The sequence below is a fragment of the Hakea prostrata genome, chromosome 10 (assembly GCF_041222555.1).
Source record: "Hakea prostrata isolate BN-2017 chromosome 10, UWA_Hpros_2, whole genome shotgun sequence".
NCBI classification, from domain to species: Eukaryota; Viridiplantae; Streptophyta; class Magnoliopsida; order Proteales; family Proteaceae; genus Hakea; species Hakea prostrata.
Genome location: NC_142609.1, coordinates 30,112,245 through 30,122,716, shown reverse-complemented (window position 1 = coordinate 30,122,716; position 10,472 = coordinate 30,112,245). Strand labels below are relative to the sequence as shown.

General features: G+C 38.3%; 1 pseudogene; it reads right to left on the bottom strand.

Moving 5' to 3' along the window:
- Nucleotides 1-2,359: 2,359 nt before the first annotated feature.
- On the bottom strand, nt 2,360-2,860 carry LOC149002450 (non-specific lipid-transfer protein pseudogene; annotated as a pseudogene).
- Between the last annotated feature and the right edge of the window lie 7,612 nt (nt 2,861-10,472).

The following is a 10,472-nucleotide window of genomic DNA, read 5'->3' as shown; positions in this document are numbered from 1 at the left end:
TGTTACACGTATTTGCAAGCTCCTTGATGCTCTCTTGTCTCTTTCTTTTCTCCTAGTGTTTTACTAGATCAATGCAATGACATACTCCTCTCTACGTGCTTATTTATAAGAGAAGGCCGTAACAGACTTCTTAGGTGGTTCTGGTCTCCTTGTTTGGCTTGGAAGATTGATCGTGGTTGAGATTTCAATGCTTTTCGATGTGTTTGTTGATTTGCATGCGTGGATTCTCTCTAAAATGGAAAGCATAAATATTTTTTCTAATTAAGATTTTTTTGGTTGTTTTGAATTAGAATTCTAATTTGAATGAAGAAACTGGAAGGCTAACGGGACCATTTTTTAGATGCATGGCTCACCTATTTAATCGATATGAGTTTGGTTTTGTTTTAGTTTTCGAACCAACTAGTATTTACAAATCTGTAAACTTCAATCATTTAGTGATGATCATCCATCTGGTTGTTGTACCAAGTACATGAGCATTTATAGATGAGTATGTGGAAAAACCAATCAACTCCTAGTGCAACCGAAAAGCCTTACAACTCAATATCTCTGTTGCATTCCCATCCATGTCCGTCTTCGAGCATGAGCCATGCGGTTAGTTGGTATTCTTTTTTATTTTAATATGCATCATTTCTTTGGTACAAATCTTGATTATAAATCATATTTCCATGGGAATGTAAAAGAAGGACAAAAAAGAGTAATAAGCACGGGTATTGGTGTATCGTTTAACATTACATGCAATGCTTGTAAATAGAAGAGTAGCTATTGGATTGATCTAGACTGTAAGATTTGGAGAGTGAACAATCTAGAGTCGTGTGATGTCTATCAAATTATTATAATGAATATATCATTCATTTCCCCATTCTCAATCTTACAGCTTGTGCTCTGAGTAACCATATCAAGTTATCAGTTGGAAATCCCATAAGGACTTGATCAGGGCTCTCAAGATTTTTATTTTCAATTATCTTTAGTCATTTATATTTTTAACTTATCTTAGATTTGGGGGGGGGGGAAATGGAATCTTTCATATAATACCTAGGAGTTGTTCATTTCAATGCTCAGGAAACCATTCATGCCACAACAGTCAAACCCTCAATAGCAAGAGCTTCTTTTGTGCGTTGGAGTCCCAACTCTGTATGCAAAGTATAATGCATCTCTCACCATTTTAGATAGTCTATCTGATTTTGGTTATATTGCAAAATTAGCAGCCAAGAATAGAGCGTCGTTTTATCTGCAACCTTTTCTTCTACCTATTGTTAATGAAATGGTAGCTATGTTTCAAAAAGACCTTGGTTCGGAACAGTTTATCGCTTTAATTATTTAGCAAGTTTGTTGCTTGATACTCGCAGATTACAAAATGGAACCCCTCTTTAATTTTACATTCTTATTTTTGGAGTGTGAAGTTTCATTTATTTCCATAAAATTCAAAGCCCCTTTCAAAGAGTATGATATAATCCTTCAATATTATTTTGTTCATTAGTAATACTTATTAGGAACATGATTCCTTTGTTTATTAAACATTTTCTAATTTCATAAATGTTCAAGAAATGCTTATGGAAGGTGTTTAATATACACTAAAAATAATTCCAAAACATTTTTAAAGCATACAAACACACACACACAAAAAAAAAAAAAACATAAATGTTTCCCAAAAAGAAATATTATAGTAGGAAAAGAGAGTTTTTTGTTCCTTTAATATTAACACAAGATTAGGTACGAGATATAAAATTTTTATTTTTATTTTCTTCGCTCTGTCAGTTCGGCTTGCTTATGCATGTTAAAGCCCATTATAGCACATTCATGGTTTGCAAATAAAAAACAGAGAAGGGAGATTCAAAATTAAATCACATGGTGTGACTAGGGGAGACGAATTACTATTGTATGGTAATGTTTTAATGTCCAAAACGGTAACATGACACGGAATGGATCTTCGATATCTGTAGAAAACTATTTGCTTTTCTATTCTGTTATGCATCGTCATACTTTAAGAATCAAGGAAACGCAACTTAGTTCATGGGCACCCACATTTATGTACTGCCAGACATTTCCAAACACAAAATTACCACCCTGCGCATCTGTTAGCCAAAAATGGAAAATTAGTGCTGTCAAGTTTCAGTCTCTACATTAATATAAACCAAGGAAAACTTTATGCAGAAGGAGGAATGAATTTGCAATAAGGGAAAATGTTAATATTTATTTCGTACAATAACCCAAACTAGGGGATAAACAAGCAGCACAACTGCCTTACAATTATATGTTAGCACATTGATAATGAGAGACTTTCAAACTTGTCTACCACTAATGTGGAATTGCCGGATCTAGACATGTCTATTGAGCTTCTTCACCTCTGAGCACTTTCACTTCACCTCACCCTGAAAACGTAACAAAATCCGTATGTTAGTCATACAAGAATCACTTAACCATTATGAAATTCTCATATCTAAGTGTTTTAGATTCACGGTAGGAATAGAAAGGATTTGAAAATTCATGGGGTTATCTAGATGAAGAAAATATACCTAGAGCAGTCAATGGAAGGGCTGATCTTGTAGGGAAGGTGGACACCACATTTTCCGGGAAGTGCTGAAGCATTGCCTCCCTTGATGCCGGGAGTGGCTCTGTAGGCATTCTTGAGACAATGACAAGTTGCCCGACGGTCAGGAGAGGTTCTTGCAGCGGAGTTGAGTGCTCTCACGGAATCGCAACAAGCCCAAGACACCTTTCCTCCATTGCGCAGAAAGGTGAGGCAAGAAGCCAATCGAGAGACCACTTGCCCACAAGTGAGGACATCGGCAACATTTGGTGCTGCCATAACCATGCAGACCAGAACAAGGCACACAACCTTCGTGACACTAGAATTGGCCATAGTTACACGTACTTGCCAGCTCCTTGATGCTCTCTTGTCTCTAACTTTTCTCCTAGTGTTTTGCTAGATCAATGCAATGTCATACTCCTCTCTACGTGCTTATTTATAAGAGAAGGGCGTAACAGACTTCTTAGGTGGTTCTGGTCTCCTTGTTTGGCTTGGAATATTGATGGTGGTTGAGATTTCAATGCTTTTCGATGTGTTTGTTGATTTGCATTCGTGGATTCTCTCTAAAATGGAAAGCCTAAATATGTTTTCTATTTAACCTTTTTTTGGTTGGTTTTGAATTAGAATACTAATTTGAATGAAGAAACTGGATGGCTAACGGGACCATAGATGCATGGCTCACCTATTCAATCGATTTGAGTTTGGTTTGGTTTTAGTTTTCGAAGCAACCAATATTTACAAATCTGTAAACTTCAATGATTTACTGATGATCATCCATATGGTTCTTGCACCCAGTACATGAAGCATTTATAGACGAGTTTGTGGAAAGACCAATCAACTCCTAGTGCAACCGGAAAGCCTTTCAATTCAATATCTCTATTGCACTCCCATCCATGTTCGTTTTCGTGCATGAGCCATGCAGTTAGTTTGTATTCTTTTTTTTTTTTAATATGTATCCTTTCTTTGGTAGAAATCTTTATTATAAATCATATTTCCATGGGAATGTAAAAGAACGACAAAAAATAGTAATATGTACGGGATGTTGGTGTACCGTTTAACATTACAAGGAATGCGTGTAAATACAGGAGTAGCTATTGGATTGATCTAGACTAAAAGATTTGGAGAGTGAACAATCTAGGGTCGTGTGATGTCTATGAAATTATTATAATGAATATATCATTCATTTCCCCTTTCTCAATCTTTCAGCTTGTGCTCTGAGTAACTATATCAAGTTAGCCGTTGAAAATCCCATAAGGACTTTGATCGGGGCTGTCAAGATTTTTATTTTCAATTATCTTTAGTCATATATAGTTTTGACTAATCTTAGATTGGGGGGGGGGGTAGGAAAATGGAATCTTTCATATAACACCTAGGAGTTGTTCATTTCAATGCTCAGGAAACCATTCATGCCACAACATGGAAACCCTCAATAGCAAGAGCTTCTTTTGTACGTTGTAGTCCCAACTTTGTACGCAAAGTATAATGCGTCTCTCACTATTTTAGATAGTCTATCTGATTGTGTTTATTTTGCAAAATTAGTAGCCAAGAATAGAGGGTCTTTTTATCTGCAACCTTTTCTTCTACCTATTGTTAATGAGATGGTAGCTATGTTTCAAAAAGACCCTGGTTCGGAACAGTTTATCGCTTTGATTGTTTAGCAAGTTTGTTGCTTGATACTCACAGATTACAAAATGGAACTCCTCTTTAATTTTATGTTCTTATTTTTGGAGAGTGAAGTTTCTTTTATTTCCTTAAAATTCAAAGCCCCTTTCAAAGAGTATGATATAATCCTTCAATATTATTTTGTTCGTTAGTAATACTTATTAGGAACATGATTCCTTTGTTTATTAAACTTATTCTTATTTCATAAATGTTCAAGAAATGCTTATGGAATGTGTTTAATATACACTAAAAATAATTCCAAAACATTTTTATAGCATACAAAACACACACAAAAAAAAAAAAAATAAAGTTTTCACGCATAGAAATAATGTAGTAGGAAAATAGAGTTTTTTGTTCCTTTAATATTAACACAAGATTAGGTACGAGATAGAAATTTTGTATTTTTATTTTCTTCGCTCTGTTAGGTTGGCTTGCTTATGCACGTTAAAGCCCATTATACCAAATTGATGGTTTGCAAATAAAAAACATAGAAGGGACATTCAAAATTAAATCACATGGTGTGACAAGGGGAAGCGAATTAGTATTGTATGGTAATGTTTTAATGGCCAAAACGGCAACATGACACAGATTTGTTCTTCGATATCCGTAGAAAACTATTTGCTTTTCTATTCATTTACCCATCGTCATACTTTAAGAATCAAGGAAACGCAACTTAGATCATGGGCACCCACGTTTATGTACAGCCAAACATTTCCAAACACAATATTACCACCCTGCGCATCTGTTAGCCAAAAATGGAAAATGAGTAATGTCGAGTTTCAGTCTCTATATTAATATAAAGCAAGGCAAATTTTATGCAGACGGAGGAATGAATTTGCAATAAGGGGAAATGTTAATATTTATTTCGTACAATCACCCAAACTAGGAGATAAACAAGCAGCTCAATTGCTTTACAATTATATGTTAGGACATTGATAATGAGAGACTTCCAAACTTGTCTACCACTAATGTGGAATTGCCGGATCTAGACATGCCTATTGATCTTCTTCGCCTTTGAGCACTTTCATTTCACCTCACCCTAAAAACGTAACAAAATCCGAATGTTAGTCAAACAAGAATCACTTAACCATTTTGAAATTCTCATATCTAAGTGTTTGAGATTCACGGTAGGAATAGAAAGGACTTGAAAATTCATGGGGTTATCTAGATGAAGAAAATATACCTGGAGCAGTCAATGGAAGGGCTGATCTTGTAGGGAAGGTGGACACCACATTTTCTGGGAAGTGCTGAAGCATTGCCTCCCTTGATGCTGGGAGTGGCTCTGTAGGCATTCTTGAGAAATCGACAAGTTGCCCGACGGTCAGGAGTGCTTCTTGCAGCGGAGTTGAGTGCTCTCATGGAATCGCAATAAGCCCAAGACACCTTTCCTCCATTGCGCAGAAAGGTGAGGCAAGAAGCCAATCAAGAGACCACTTGCCCACAAGTGAGGGCATCTGCAACATTTGGTGCTACCACAACCATGCAGACCAGAACAAGGCACACAACCTTTGTGACACTAGAATTGGCCATAGTTACTCGTACTTGCAAGCTCCTTGATGCACTCTTGTCTCTTACTTTTCTTCTAGTGTTTTGCTAGATCAATGCAATGACATACTCCTCTCTATGTGCTTATTTATAAGAGAAGGGCGTAACACACTTCTTAGGTGGTTCTGGTCTTTGTGTTTGGCTTGGAAGATTGTTGGTGGTTGAGATTTCAATGATTTTCAATGTGTTTGTTGATTTGCATGCGTGGATTCTCTCTAAAATGGAAAGCCTAAATATTTTTTCTAATTAACCTTTTGTTGGTTTGTTTCAAATTAGAATTCTAATTTGAATGAAGAAACTGGAAGGCTAACGGGACCATTTTGTAGATGCATGGCTCACCTATTCAATCAATTTGAGTTTGGTTTTGTTCTAGTTTTTGAACCAACCAATATTTACAAATAGGTAAACTTCAATCATTTAGTGATGATCATCCATCTGGTTCTTGCACCCACTACAGGTAGCATTTATAGACGAGTGTGTGGAAAGACCAATCAGCTCCTAGTGCAACCGAAAACCCTTGCAACTCAATATCTTTATTGCACTCCCATCCATGTCCGTCTTCGTGCAGAAGCCATGCGGTTAGTTGGTATTTTTTTTTATTTTAATATGTATAATTTCTTTGGTACAAATCTTGATTATAAATCATATTTCCATGGGAATGTAAAAGAAGGACAAAAAAGAGTAATAAGTATGGGATATTGGTGTACAGTTTAACATTACAAGGAATGCGTGTAAATACAAGAGTAGCAATTGTATTGATCTAGACTGTAAGATTTGGAGACAGGTTACAGGGCAGTTTGCTCACCGTATGGAGGAGAATTGGAGAACCCCTCATCTGGATAAACTTGAGTCTAAGGTTTTAGCTTTAGAAAAAGAAACCGGAAAGAAACTTATTTAAACCTTTTGAATTGCTTCTGTTGAACACATTTTCATTTTGATTATTTATTCTTTCTTTGATTATTTTATTGGAGTATTTGGACTTCTGTAATTCTTTTATTTAATTATTGAACCTTTTCTTGCTCATGATTGTCAGTACTTACATTTATTATTACTTAATATCTTTATTGCACTCCCATCCATGTCCGTCTTCGTGCATGAGCCATGCGGTTAGTTGGTATTCTTTTTTATTTTAATATGTATAATTTCTTTGGTACAAATCATGATTATAAATCATATTTCCTTGGGAATGTAAAAGAAGGGCAAAAAAGAGTAATAAGTACGGGATATTGGTGTACCATTTAACATTACAAGGAATGCGTGTAAATACAAGAGTAGCTATTGTACTGATCTAAACTGTAAGATTTGGAGACAGGTTGCCAGGCAGTTTACTCACCGTATGGAGGAGAATTGGAGAATCCCTCATCTTGATAAACTTGAGTCTAAGGTTTTAGCTTTAGAAAAGAAACCGGAAAGAAACTTATTTAAACCTTTTGAATTGCTTCTGCTGATCTCACTTACATTTTGATTATTTTATTGGAGTATTTGGACTTCTATAATTCTTTCATTTAATTATTGAACCTTTTATTGCTCGTGATTGTCTTTACTTACATTTATCATTACTGATAGTTTAGAACCGTGGATCCTGTGACGGATTGCTGCCACGGGTTGTTGGGTAGGTAACCGAGACCGGCGGGTGGGGTGTGATATAGTGGTATCAGAGCCAGGTTTTACGAAGTCAGTAATAGTCAATACAAGTGTAAGATGTGCAATTTGAGTTATAGATCCGAGTGACTCAAGAGAACTAGAGTGAATAATAAAAAATCTTTTGTTAGAAAAAACTAAGAAAGTAAGTGAATTTTCTTTTGCATAACTTACTATAAGTTAAGTGAAATATATTCTCGCATTATAATTATCAAAGAAAGTGCATTAGAGACAATAATAAAAATGCAACGAGCATAACTGTACTTCAATAATAAGAGAAAGCTTTAAATAATTTGGAGCATGGTCCAGGCTTTACAAAAGATAGGGAATGAACTTGTGCTGAATAAAAACTACAATAAACATATCTAAACCCTAAAATCAGTCTGTATTGAATCAAAAAGGATAAAAGCCTAAGTCTACTACTGTTGTGGTGGTGGTAGTCTCATTTGGCGGAGTATATCAAGGCACTCTAATACTTGGCCCCTCATCTCTGCCTGCCCCTGCTCGAACTGGTCCATCCTAGTGAACAGACCTCTAGCCCAAGGTGGTGAGACCTCCGAAGTGTCCTGAGTCCCGGATGTGCCCCCTGTCTCGAACTGAGAAGGTGGTGATGAGTCTGCACGATATTCATCCTCAGCCTATGCATCCATGTCCTCCGGCTCGGCTGGCATCTCTGGTGAATTTGGTCCGCCAATAAGTGCATCTGAGCGACCAATTTGTGACCTATCGTGCAGCCATGACCGACCGGAATAGCCTCCTCTCCCTCGTAGTCGACCCCGAAGTGCTCGAAGATCCGTGTCAGTAGTCGCCCGTATCCAAGGTTCGCTCCCCTCGGATGTGTCACACGATAGATCATGGCATTCTGAATGATGTATGCCAAGTCTATCTAGTAGCGAGTGTACACTGAGAAAGTCATCATGGCTTGCATGAGTGAAATCTCACTCTAATGACTTGCCTTAGGCAACATGTTCCGTGCTATGATCCGTGAGATGATCTGTCATGAGGGAAACAGCTTAGTCACCGACTCTACCCCGCTCCACTCCTGTAAGCTGATGCTTGAGTAGATGAGAGCTCTCTCCTCCCAGAAGATGACACCGTCTAACTCTGCCCCCGACTCGAACCTTCTCTTGTCGCTGTGGATGTATGGCACGTCTAGGATGTGAGCCAGCTCCTCAGTGGTGAAGCGAATGTCTGTAGTCTTCACCCGGCTCTCTATCACAAGCCTAGTGTCATGCTCTCCCACTCGCTCTCGGTGGAAGGTCAGGTTGCTGTAGAATAACCTGACTAGCTTTGGATAGGCATCCTCATTCAAAAACAAGGTACCTCTCCAGCCCACTTCCGCAAACCTGCTCTCGATTTGGAACTGCTCTACCACTGAAGTCACCACCGGTCGTCCATACTCGATCGAGCGCTGTGCCTCCAGTGATCTGAAGTAGGCTGGATGGACTGGGTCATGTGCGTCACCTCTACCCTGACCACAACCTCGGCCGCAAATCAGTACTCTCTTACCTCCGCGAGCAGCCATCTAGTGTGAAAAATCTATTTTTGGGTAAAAAGAATGCAAAATGAGAGTTAGGACATGTCCAGTAACTACCTGTTAGTATAAAAGTGCATAGTGAATAGTAGATCTATGCCTAGACATGTTTTGGGAAGTAAAAGAGACATTTTGCATCAAGGAAAACCTAGAAATAGTTGCACATTGTAGTTTCTTACTTGCAAACCATACAAATGAAGGGTTTTGTGAGAAGATTACCTGTGTAGCGTGTGTAGATCATGTGGGAAGTAGATCCAAAGCCAATGGAGTCTCCAAAATACTTTCCTTAGCCTAAGCACAAAATCCCCAGAGCCCAAACACTGATTTGAGAAGTGTAGAAGTGAAATGGGACCCGAAACCGTGTTTAAAAGCGTTTTTGTCGCACAAATTTTGGGGCTGTCGCTACTGGTGGTCGATTTACTCAAGCGACCGGCTTGAGTGACCGGCCTGGTTGCTGTTGCACAGAAAATTTGATTTTCGGCCATGTTTTGATTCTTTTTGGACTTTGTGCTTAATGTTGTCTCTGTTTATGAATGTTGGCCTTGTTGTGGTGTTTGTTTGGTTTGAAGAATCTTTTTCCGGACTTGATCATACAGTGTTGCTTGTTTCTGGAGTTTCTTTTCGTAGAATGGTTTAGTTAAGGAATCGCGCTATACTAAATGGTCAAGGAGTAGAAGATGGTGGAGAAGATCAGAATCGTGTTGAATACTTTTTGGAAGCACTGGAACTAAAGTCCCGAGAGTTGAAATTCCTCCTCCTGGTGGAAATCCTCCTTCATAGGCGCCACAAGTAGTCTCTATTCAAGATGTGTCTGGAAACATGTTGCATCAACAACAGATTCAATTCATTGCCTTGATGCAAGGTTTTGCGACTACTCAGCAGAATGCCAAAGCAACTCTTAATCCTAATGGAGCTTGTAAAACCCAGCCCTAACCTTGACCCGGAAACCTTGTTATTTGTAGGTCCAGTGACCCGAAGTAAAGTAAGAAGTCAACTTTGGGCCATCCCAGTAGAGGACTTGGTGTCTGGCTTTGAATCCATGAAAGTTGATGATGAAGTTCTATTTATGGAAACTGAATCTTGATGAAGATCTGATTAGTTGATGGACTTGGAGTGCTCTCTATCTTGGTTTGAAGGCATTTCTACCTATTAGGTAAGTAACTTGACTTGTGTGCAAAACCCCTTTAGGATTGGATTTGATCTGGGCCTTCAATTCCCTGTTTTGGTCTTCTTGTCGGCATTGGTCGATCGATTGGTCGACCTGGGCGATCGACCAATCCACTCGACCAATGAGTGTTGTCTTTGGCAATTAGGTTGTTCTTGCTCTATTTAAGCACAATCTCGAGTCCACTTCGTATTTGCTGCCTCCAAACTCTCTGGAACGAACCAAAGACCTCTGCAAGTCATCTCCCTTGCATCCTTGGTGTTTTCTTGACGGATCTTCGTCGAAACTCTTCTTTTTGCATCAAAAGGTATGTCTACTCTCTCTTCTTCTCCTCCATCTTTGTTTTTCTTTCCTTTTTGAGTTGAGACAGTAGAAGAGATGTTGCATTCTCTGTTGCA